The 11,322-nt window shown below is 42.6% G+C and overlaps 1 protein-coding gene across 2 annotated transcripts in view; it reads left to right on the forward strand.

Annotated features, from left to right (window-relative positions):
• The first annotated feature begins 2,400 nt into the window (after positions 1-2,400).
• The window catches only part of foxj3 (forkhead box J3), a 69,809-nt gene continuing 60,887 nt past the window's right edge, over positions 2,401-11,322 (forward strand). The window contains exon 1 of one of the 2 annotated variants that reach the window (XM_031844710.1): positions 2,401-2,790. The gene's annotated coding sequence lies outside the window, so the exon portion shown is untranslated. The remainder of the gene's footprint in view (positions 2,791-11,322) is intronic. The other variant, XM_031844536.1, reaches the window with a different exon arrangement.

Raw genomic sequence — 11,322 nt, forward strand, 5'->3', positions numbered from 1 at the left:
AATGTACGGTTTTACCTGTAGTGTCAGATAAGCAGCGTTATGAAAAGGTGTTGTGTCCAAAAACTCTAATTATGTGTTTCAATCTAAAGCCGCACTTTGAACAGAAAGGCAGAGAAACGTTTTGTTTTAAAATGATTAATCATTTACTGGGCAGATTATGTATTAACAGCAGTGCCACTGACCGACCCACAGGAGGCGCTGTTGCCCCGCTGAACAGACGTCCACAACATTTCACCATGGCTGCATGTCCTTGATGCACGTTTGATTGTGTTGATTAAGCTAATCGGTTTCCGCACATTTCGTGTTTATGTTTGTTCACGCTTATAAAAACGAAATGGTCATTTTACTGAGACACCACCAGTTAAATAGAAAATGTAAGCGTTGGTTCAGGTGTTTTAAAAACCCATACCTGGAGTGCTGTGTCTCAGTTCAAGAGACACTCAGTCAGGATATATGAAATTGGAAAAGTCCAAAGTCAATACAATATAAAATAGCAACTATCACATAAGATGAACAATTTAAATCAAATAGCCCAAGAGCAAAATATATAGATACAATATTTAGTTTATAATCAACTTGTAAAAAGACAAACACACAACAAAGATCTGTGTAGGTCTCATATGGGACTTTTTTCAGACCGATTGTTTTCCACTGATGACATTTGTCTGATGCCTTCAGCTGGAGAACTGTGAGACTGAAAGGACCTATTTAGTGAAACCATAAAGTAATATTTTAAGGCCTCAAAAGTAACATGTTTCAACACTTTGTCATAACAATACATACAACAAATAGTATCTATAAAACATGATGCAATAACTCAAATCTACCACATACAAACGTTTAGCTCTGAAGTACGGAGAGTAATTTGAGACGAGGTCAGTGTGAGCTCACAGGGCTGCTGAGGACCAGGGCTGCAGTTCCCATTGAGGACATTCAGGTCATGTCCTTGTTTTGTTTTTTCCTGGAAATTTAACTTCAAGTGCAGTTTACACTGTACAATGGAGAGTGAGACATGCTGGGATTTTTAAAGTTATTTTAAACTCATTTTCTTTTAAAAGATTTTTGGGCCAAGAAAAAAGAATGAATGAATGAATTTAGTATTTCACCAGTAGAATATGAAACAGCATTTAGCCTAGTATGGAACTCGAGGACATACTGAAATTGAAACAATAAATGATTATGTTTAGAGAAAGACTGGTATTTATTTTTTCAGCAGTAGTCGTCAAATGAATGGTGCAATAATCTTGTTTGTAGTATATTCTGTTAGTGGAATCAAAAACAGTAAAATTAGAGTTCGAGGCTTATAAGGAATTAAATAGGGGGCAGATATTATTAGATATTGCCCTGTAGGGCTATCAAGGCCTATGTTGTCCATGTCCAAGTTTTATTACCAATCATTTTATTTCATCATATGCAACTCCTACAATATGTATATTTTAATCTTGTATTGAATCTTTGATATGTTTTTATCAGCTTCCATGTATTAGCACTACTTTAAGATTAATCTTTATAAAAATGTTTATAAGTTATAACTTAAGGCATTACTGATTAATAACTTAAATTATTATAATGCTAGATCAGTTATCATCCATTTATAATAACAACAACTTTCAGGTTGCCATCTTGTTAAATATTCTGCTGTAGGTGTTTATCCTCCAGCAAATCATGTAGTGACCCATAATGGAGGACTTCCACTTCTGGAAAAACCGGCAGCAAATCTGGACCCAAATCAATTTATTAACAAACTATTAACATGCATAACTGCAGACTTAAATTAGGCTTATTAAAGCCTAATTCTATGTATTAATAGATTACCATCATGTAATATGATTAGGCATATTGTGCAATATTACCAAATAAAAAGGATAAAGAGATATTTTTCACAACCCAGCAACCCAAACGTTTTTCCAATTATCGACTTCTAACTGAAACATGTAAATTGATTACCCTGTAATGAAGCCATAAATTACAACTTTTTTTTATAAAAGGCGACTATATGGACTCATGTGTCTGGAAATAAAGTTGAATTATCAGACAGTGGTGCCCACGTGGACTATCTTCTACTTTTTCTGCTTTCATTCTGCGATCCTGTCTCATTACTTGTGTGTTTTCACTTCTTCATTTAATAGGCAATAATCTAACGCCATGAGGCACTTTGGGTTGTATTCACCGGCAATGCGCCGCAAATAAAGCTGATTTGTTGATCAACTGATTGATAGATAGACAAGCTCGTGTGTGGGCTCACCCGCTGCTGTTGTGCGTTTGACCGCGCGCTAGTTTCTGTGGCGGCAGGGTGGTGAGAGAGAAAAAGAGAAAGAGAGAGAGAGAGAGAGAGAGACAGAGACAGAAACCTTCATGTGCGTCGTCGTATGTGAAAGTAGTTCCGGGCACCTAACCCAAACGGGGGAGAGTCCCGGATGTTGGCTCGGCCGCCGAGAGAAAGGCGAACCGGAGAAGGCGGAGAGAAGCTGAAGAGGGACGCCACGGCACCGCGGGCACACACCGGCGAAGCTACGGCTACAAAGCTTCTTTGCACAGGACGATAACGTGAAGAGCACGGGACACTCCGGGGGAGCCCCCGCTAGCTCAAGAAGAAGAAGAAGAAGAGGAGGTGGAAGGAAGGGGAGGGGGGCAGCTCAAACTACCGTCAGGATTACAGAGAGCCACCGTCACAGCAGCGTTCACCCAGAGTAAGTGAGCTACACGGGCATGGAAGTTGAACTAAGGCCCACGAAATGGACGACTTTAACGGGGAAGTGAGCCGCACTGAAGTTCTGTGGATTGAGCCCGGTGAGCAGGCCTTGGCACACGGTTCTCCGCTCGCTGTGGCGGGGCGTGCGGGGGGACACCGTTTTCCTCATGGAGCCAGTCAGTGTGTGTCCCTGTGGTCAGTGTTTAGAACACCACAGCCGTGTTGCTGTAACTCTCCCAAGTTGACATCTCTTTCGTTAGCCTGCTAGCACCGCCGTGCAACCGGTGACAACTGACAGGGCAACTTTGACAGCTAGCTAGCCAGTTTTGGTAGCCAGCTAACTTTAGCTGAGCGTTGTCGGCGCTCTCTCCTGAGCCAGGAGAGAGAGTGTGTGTGTGTGTGTGTGTGTGTGTGTGTGTGTGTGTGTGTGTGTGTGTGTGTGTGTGTGTGTGTGTTTGTTATAACCACCTAATGCGAGGAATACTCGCATTAGGTGGTTATAATGACCTATCCCAGCCCTTCAACAGCTATCGTTAGCTAGCTGTTTGGTATGTGAGACGTTGTGTGTCCTGCATTAAATAAATGTGTGTGTGTGTGTGTGTGTGTGTGTGTGTGTGTGTGTGTGTGTGTGAAGCCAGTGTCGCTTGGCTTTCCTGCATGCTCTGATGGTATTTGACTCACAGCTGTTGCAGTGTGTTTTCTCGTCTGTCAATCGTCTGTTTCTCAGGCGGCTGGTTAAACTCCTCTTGAAAAATAACGATCCTCGTATGTAAAAACTAGTCTGTCTTTATGAGAGAGGCGCAGGTTTGTCATGTGGCCGGACAATCAACAAGTGCAAAAGCATGTTTCTGCTGAATTTTGTGCGACTGAATGTAATCTCTGGACCGTGTCTGTGCCTCTGGTGGGGTGGTGGTGGTGGTATACCCTTGTGGATTGCCCTGAGATGGCACAGACGGTGTTGCAGTTAAATATTTGGACCCGTGTGCACGACATTTCTCAGGGCATGCTTCTCTCTGCTTTGATGTTTTAACCAGTCTGTGTGTGTGTGATCGCACGAGGCAGACACTGATTAGTTAATGCTACGACTTTAAACAAAACAGCTGTGGCATTTGCGTGCAGCTGTATACAAAACGGTGCCCTTGCTTTACCCCGACGGCCTTTATTAGAGGATGGATGACTGAACTCTGAATTTGCCCCGCTGTCAACTTGTGCAAGTTGTATCAATGATGTCACGTTGTTATTTTAATGACCGAGATGCAATGGGGTGCAAATGAATAGCTGCTCCCCTTTTTTTTTTTTTTTTTTTTTTTTTTTTTAATTTTTTTTTTTTTATATATACTTTCATTCTCCCAAGTTTATTTTGTCATACAGCCAGCATAAATAGGTTGAATTTATGACTAAAAGAAAACATTATAAATTCCCCCAGAATATCCCTAACCCTGCCAGACCTTCTGCTTCGACTAACAAAATGCCCAAAGTGTTAGTCAGCACCCACAATCAAAGGTCAGACCTAGTTTGCTTCTTCATCACCCATCCTTTAAATAGCAGGCCTACAGCGAGCCGTCTGGATCCAGCTTCAGAATTACACATGCTTTGAGTTTGGATGTCACTCCATCCAGGTAAGCAGAGCCGGAGTAGCTGCATGTGTCACAGTGTCTAGAAATGAGACAGCACGGTTGTCAGTCGCTCTGTCACATCCTGTGAGTTGTCCCGCTGCTGTACTTTCTCTTGCTCTCTGAAAGGCTCCATGTGCACTTTATGTTAATTGGCGTTTATTTATCGCAGTGTCCTTAGGCTCGGTCACTGACAGACTCCTCACTCGGTCATGGGAAATACTTAAATCCTCTGCCATTCATGAAATTCAGCTTTTTTTTTTTTTAAATAAAGAGTTGTTTTTATAAGCAATAACTTATGTCAATTAAAACAACTATGTGAAACGCAGCAGTGGAACAATGGGCACAGGCAGCGGAAGTGGCATTTTGCTGTTGTTTGCTAGCTGGCTGTTAAAGAATAGGCCTAGAGTGCAGCCATTGCATGCTTTTTTTAAAGATTGCATGCAGAGATATGAATCACGGCACACACATTGCAGATTTTGTCCCTTCGGAGCTCTACTACAACATCTATTAAATTCTGTTAGTTTATAGTTAATCAGTTTTGTTCACGACTGGAGATGATGTGTGTGCTCAGATGAAAATGCTCATGTTAATGCATGTTTTGGCTGATTTACAAGCCTTTTTAGTAGTTATTTCCTATTTCACATCAAATCAAATTGAGGAGTTAGTAACTTTTTATGACTTCTTTTTTAAAAAAAATTTTTTTAAACAACCTCGAGGTGTTGATGAATGGATTGAGCAGTTGTGAAGAAAGTATAGAGAAGATTACACATCTGTTTATTCTCACAGTAACCATTTAAAAGTGTGAATTGGATGATGTGTTACAGCTTCCCTTTAATGGTGGGGTTAGCCTGCAGTGGTGTTTGAGAAGTCTGTTGCCTAATGGTTTAAAAACACGACACCTACTTCTCCAAGGTCTTCCTGTTGTTGTGTGCGTGAATGGTGGCAGTAACACGTTTTCGTCTGTCATCTCTGAGGAAAAATCACTTTGTCTTCATCCGTAAAGCGATAGTATATAATTTAATACATTAAATGGAATTGTGACATGATATGGAGCTCATTTTGATGGATGTCAAGGGTGGGTCTGCAAGCCCGTACAGTAGACTTTACAACAGGTTTCTACTTTTTAAATGCAAGCGCCTCATTTTGAATTCAGTGTGTGGCCCTGTGCCTAGCCCCATCTCACTGAGAGGCTTTTTAATTCCTCCCCTTGTTAAAGTGATTATTCAAATGGCCATCCGTGAGATGCAGTTATCAGACTCCTGGTGGTAGTTGAGCCTGTGGCAACATGAATGGCCATCACAGCCCCCCCTCCCCACCACCCTGTGTTGTTGGACTTCACCCAACAGGTACTCTCTGTAGAAACCCCTGTTAGACGGCCACATCTTACCCCTCAGGCCCAAAACCTATTGTGTTATGCGATTGGCAGATGGCAATTTATTCACCAGGACGTCTGATGTATATTTTTTTGGCGTGGTGTAATGCTGATGCTGTTGGTCCAAGGCCTCTTTTTTTTTTTTTTTTTGCATTTTTACGATTACTTTATGTTTCAACCCAAAGTGGGCTTGTCTGACTTCCTCTCTGCTCTGAAATGTAAATGAAGTGTATTTTCACCTTTTGGATTGGGCAAAAAAACACAATTTCCTTTTCCTTTTTAAACAGCTGTTAGCTCTGCGTGGAGGCTAGGTTGTCCTCTAATGCGGGCTCAGGCCAAATGGACTGGACAATCTCCCCATACTCCGCTTATACATCCGGTATGTGAAGTTCTGCTCTCATGGAAGCCGTGTTGGTGAGAAGGGACCGGCTCAGTCTTCATTAGCGGCGCCGTGCATCACTAGAATGCAGATGAGCTATGAAGCCATTCATCTGCTGGAAATGCCTCCCTGATTCCAATTTGAATCTTGTTTGCAGTCACATTGTGTGAGCCCACTTCTCCATGTTAAAGAAGTCTCTTTATGTGATAGATCAGAGGGGGATAATTGCACTTAAGTGAACCTCATTTAGCGCTGGCCAGAGCAATTACTGTAACTGCAGTTCTAGGTGTTTTTTGGGGGCCTGGAGCTGCTGTCATTGAGTCTCTGCAGCTGAGATATCAAATGGTGAATAGAATGACATTGGCATGGCATCATGGGAATGGCAGATCCTTGGTTGGATTTTAATTAGTTTATGCAGGTTTTTGCTCGGCTCTTTTATTTATTTATTTATTTATTTTTTTTCTTCTTCTTCCCAACTGAAGAAAAGCATAATTAAAAATGACAATTAGAAATGCATTATTTTAGTAATGATGGAAAATAAATTATTCTCAAGGTGCAGTAAGGTGAAAGAAGCCAGTACTCTTTCTTCAGGCCACCCCCCCCCCCCCCCGGGCTGGAGGAAGATGTTTTATCATTAATGTTATTCAGGAGCCAAATTTTGAGTTTTGCTCAGCTGGGTGCTTTAATCTATTTTTGCTGTAAATTAATGAATTTTTAAAGAGTCCCTCGCTGGATACGGGTGGATGTGGGAATACAGCGCTGGTTCAGTTTTCAAACAAACCTCTACTCCACCGTCACCCCCCCACCCTCCTCACCGGATGGTGAGAGCGAATTTACTGAAGCACTACACTTTCATTTTTTATTCATCCAGCAATACACTGCCTAGCTCTCCTTATTTCCCCCCCCCCCTCTCCGTCTATGAGTTGAATCTGTGTTGTGCCTATATGTTAGAGTTGGATGTGGACATGAATTGGTGAGGGAAGTATGTGATGTTTAATTCAGCCGGTTTGCTGCCTAATGTTATCGGCACATTTGCTCAGATACATGATTTATCTGAATGGGATTAGCCCGTCTGACTAATCAGGACCTTTCTTTCTACCGGGGAACTATACTGTAAGCAGCTACACCAGCGCTCGCTGGGTAACTTTAGAAAATGTAGGAGCAAAGAGTGGGGGTTGGTGGGGGGGTTGGTGGTTCTTGTAGTGCACGGCGGTTTCTGTGACTCATTCCAGCCTCGTAGTAGCATAAAAGACTAATAAATTTAGTGGCAAGTCTATTATGAATGTTTGGCTTGATCTTATCTCTGCATAAAGAGCACGTTCAGGACCTAGACGAGGTACATGAACAGAAGTGTTTGTATGAAAATAGAACATGTTAGGTGGTTTTAGTGCACTAAATGTGCAAACGAAATCAGCGCTTACAAATCCCCCCATTAAAGGGGAGTTAATGTGGTGTTTAATGACATGTAAAACAAAAGATTTCAGAGTAAAGCACTGCTGTGTCATTTTAGATTTGACTTACTCTGGTGCCAGCGAATAACCAAGTCGAAACCAATAAGACCGGCTTGACTTTTCTGTTGCTTGAAGGTTTGATAATTATCATATCGTGTGCTTTGTCCTTGAGTTTTGATAGGCCCCTCAGTATCAGTGCATTTCTTTTAAGCTTTTTTATTCTTTCCCCATTAGAAGCAATTGATATGCTTATATGATTCTCACTCTTTGGAGACTTTCAAGCTGTGTGCAGGAATAGAAGCTCGCTAAGCTGACACAGCTTAAGTAATAAGAACGGGGCTTTCTTCATAGTATTCGTATATATCTGTTTTAATCATCTCAGTGGCCCCTGTAGCAGACACAGAATTCACTTCCGGGTGAAACCGCAGAATACCTCGAGACCATTTTAATATAGAATAGATGGGTCAGTTTTTAACTACGATAATTAAAACAAACAATGGTGGGGCTCCAACAACTGTCTGCAGATCAGCAGCCACAGAGCTGTTATTTATGACTGCTTGTACAAATTGGGGAAACTGCTCTTTTACTAAAGTACCATAGAGAAATGACAATTCAATAATGATATATTCCCAGATGTTACCACCGGCTCCCTTCTGTGGACTGCGTGCGTTTCAGGACAGTTTAGAGGTGATACCATGACAGTGACGAGTGTCGAGTCTCACAAACCAGACTGAGAAAAGAACCTGACTGTTCTGTGAGGCGGTGGTGTGTGTGTGTGTGTGTGTGCGTGTGTATGAGCATGAATAAACACTGGAAATATTGTACGGTTCACCAGAACTGTAGATATAATGACTCTTGATTCAAAGCGATAGGGGAGTAGCCTTGTCAACTGCAAATTTATAGCCAAGGAGTGTAGCAAACCTGGAGCCAAAAGGGAGTCAAGTTCTCCTTTAATCTCCCTGCAGAAGATGGTCCGTGGTGTCTGCTGGGAGAATCTCTTCTTGCTTGTTTACTGCAGAAGTATTAGTATTTTGCAAATGCAAATTGTAATTATGTCGGCCACATAGGTTTATTGGCTTATTGCTGTGTATTGTGTGTGTGTTCACTGTGCAGCAATGTCTTACGAGGGAATGATTTCTCACATGTTTGAATGTCAATCTGCAGACTCGCAGAGGAAAGTTAGATCGGGTCGGCTTTAATTAAGAGCACAGTCCTAAATCTGCTTAGTAGGTTAAATAATGGAGTCTTAAGGACTGCGTTTATTCCCACATCACGACGCATCATTTATAATGAAATCCCCAAAACGGGGCACATTTCAACAGCCTCGTGTCTGTTGATCAGACTTGAAGGCCGTGTGGAGCTTCTCCATTTGTTTTGTGATTTCAGACAACGTTAATGTGGGCCGCTCCACAAATAGCTTCATGTAGAAGTTAGAGGCTGTGTGTGATGTGGTGTGTGTGTGAGGCTCATGATCTGTAGGGGTGATTGCCAAGTATTGCAGATGTGGTGTTGGTTGGGAAGGCGCTGTGGTGGATCTGTTCGACCCGATGATTTAACTCTTTTTCTTCATGTGTCTTTTTTTTTTTTTAATGCCTTGTTGTCCTCTGCATGCTCAGCAGAATTGCACGTCAAAACCTCTCTGTTGTTGTCATTTGTTGCTTTTTTGTTCTGCATGAAAACCTGATGGATTAGCCTTAAATGTAGTACTTGGAGTCTCCATCTGTGATTCAGAAAACCCTTAAGAGAAGCCAAGGATTCTCTCGGTGGAGTTGGAGGAAATGTTGATCTGTGTGGACCAGGAAACCCACACAAATGATGACTCGCTCTTGCCCCATCACCCCCTTCCCCATCCCTCTTTCTTCCTCTCGCACAAAGTCATTCTCTTGATTATTGTTTCATTTGTGTCCTCACTCCTGTTTCTTCCTCTCTCTCTCTTTCTAAACCTCCTGTGCTCTTCACTTAGCAAACACGTCTGTAGAGAATTCAGAAGAATGCATCTTGTTACTCAGATGAGTCATACTTCCTCTGGCCTGCATGCCTCTCCCTCGGGTGAATGAATGAGAGGGCGGAGAGGTTAGCTGGAGGAGGGGCTCAATAGCTGAGGCGATGTGGTTTGTGCCAGTTGCCCAATGTAATTAAGAAAGTATTGGCGTGTTGGTCACAGGGCCCGAGACGTGCACGTTAGTGCCGGCTTTAAAATGCGGTTGTCCCCAGGTGGCTGTGAGGCTGACGGCTTTGACCGCGCTGAGTCGCCGACTTCAAAAAGGAACCGTTTGGTAAATCTCATGCCAGGCTCTGACCCCCACAAGTCAGCCACACTGCCAAGGTACCGTGGCCCCGGGAGAAAAGCCCGGGGGGCCTCGAGACTGCACCTGCAATCTGAGAAATCTGCTACACTTAAGGAAATTCATATGGTGGGATGTAAAGACTGTGGAGGAGTTTGCATGCGGTTACTTTGGCTTAAATGTTCCTCAGGAGGCCTGACTACAATATAAATTTGTGTGGAACTTTATGATGCCGTTAAGTGTGTACCACTCCAGTTTTCTGGTTTTAATTCCCTAAACTTCTGCATCCAATTTTGCTTGATATTACATTGTACCACAAAATGCACAGAGTTGTAAATAAACTTGATTATCTTGTATAATACTAATGAAACGGTATCGGTGTACCATTAGGCCCCTCTCAGCTCTGGCTCAGTCTCATACCTGCTCTGCTTGGTCCCCTGCCAAAATCTATGACTCACAGGAGACTGAGTGACCTACTTTTATTTTAGTCATCTAGGATTGCCAGAAGATTTTTTTTTTTTTTTTTTTTCTTGTATTTGCAAGACAACACAGTGGGTAAATATAAGTCAATTAAAATGCACTTAATGCACCCATTTTTGGATTTAAGCACCTAAAGGCTGTGTCAGCATGGCAGCAACCTCCGAGGAATCCCTTCATTATCACAAGGAAAGGAGATGTGTAGTAAACAGTTGGTATCTCATTAGAAGCAAACCGAGTTTAAGGCCACACTGGCTCTCATCAAGCTAATTTAAAAATATAACTCATTTAAGGGCTCTCATACTCGTGCAGTATGCATGTGCTTTTATATTGCACATTCCCAGTGTGTCCAGGTTTGTCAGAGATTATGGTCTCGACATGTAGACAAAGCATTTATCTACACAAATCAGTGAAAGTCGCCTCAAGGCCTAGTCTGTTTGTATTAGTAATGATTGAGGTTTGGCTGCACCGAGAAGCTAAAGAACAGTTGCTCTTAAATATTATACGGATTAGGGGCAGGAGATACAAATGTTTGGGTACCGAAGCGATCTTTCAAAGGCACGGTTTATAGTTTGCCTACCTCTGAATAGAAAACAAGGACGGGATCAAAGGCCATAGGATCACTGGGATGGTTTGAGCTGGTTTTTGATTGGAAAAAGATGCAGCCTTGCAGCAGATGGAATTTCCACTTTAATCGCTAATTGCCGTTTTTTGGTCGTGTTGTCCCTCATTGAAGCAGAATCAAGCTGTGCAGCTGAATGCGCTGTCTTGGCTGCTCTTTTCCCTTCTACAAGGCTTGGCTGCTTTGATATGTCAGTTTTGTTTTAGTCTGCCGCCTTCGTCTTGACACGATTGGCCCCGCTCGCTCCGACCTCCTGGAAACCCCCCGGCATGCCCGCCCCAGGGTGTGTGTTCAGTCATTTATTCAGCTTCCTCTAAAAGACTGCCATGCCTTCACTTCCCTCCTCTTATTAAGATGCAGAAGGCAGAGCAGCGTTTGGTCTGAAAGGCTTAGTATTGGGAGGGGGGAGGGGGGGGGGGGGGGGGGGG

The sequence above is a fragment of the Anarrhichthys ocellatus genome, unplaced genomic scaffold (genome assembly GCF_004355925.1).
Source record: "Anarrhichthys ocellatus isolate YVR2014 unplaced genomic scaffold, GSC_Weel_1.0 scaffold1, whole genome shotgun sequence".
NCBI classification, from domain to species: domain Eukaryota; kingdom Metazoa; phylum Chordata; class Actinopteri; order Perciformes; family Anarhichadidae; genus Anarrhichthys; species Anarrhichthys ocellatus.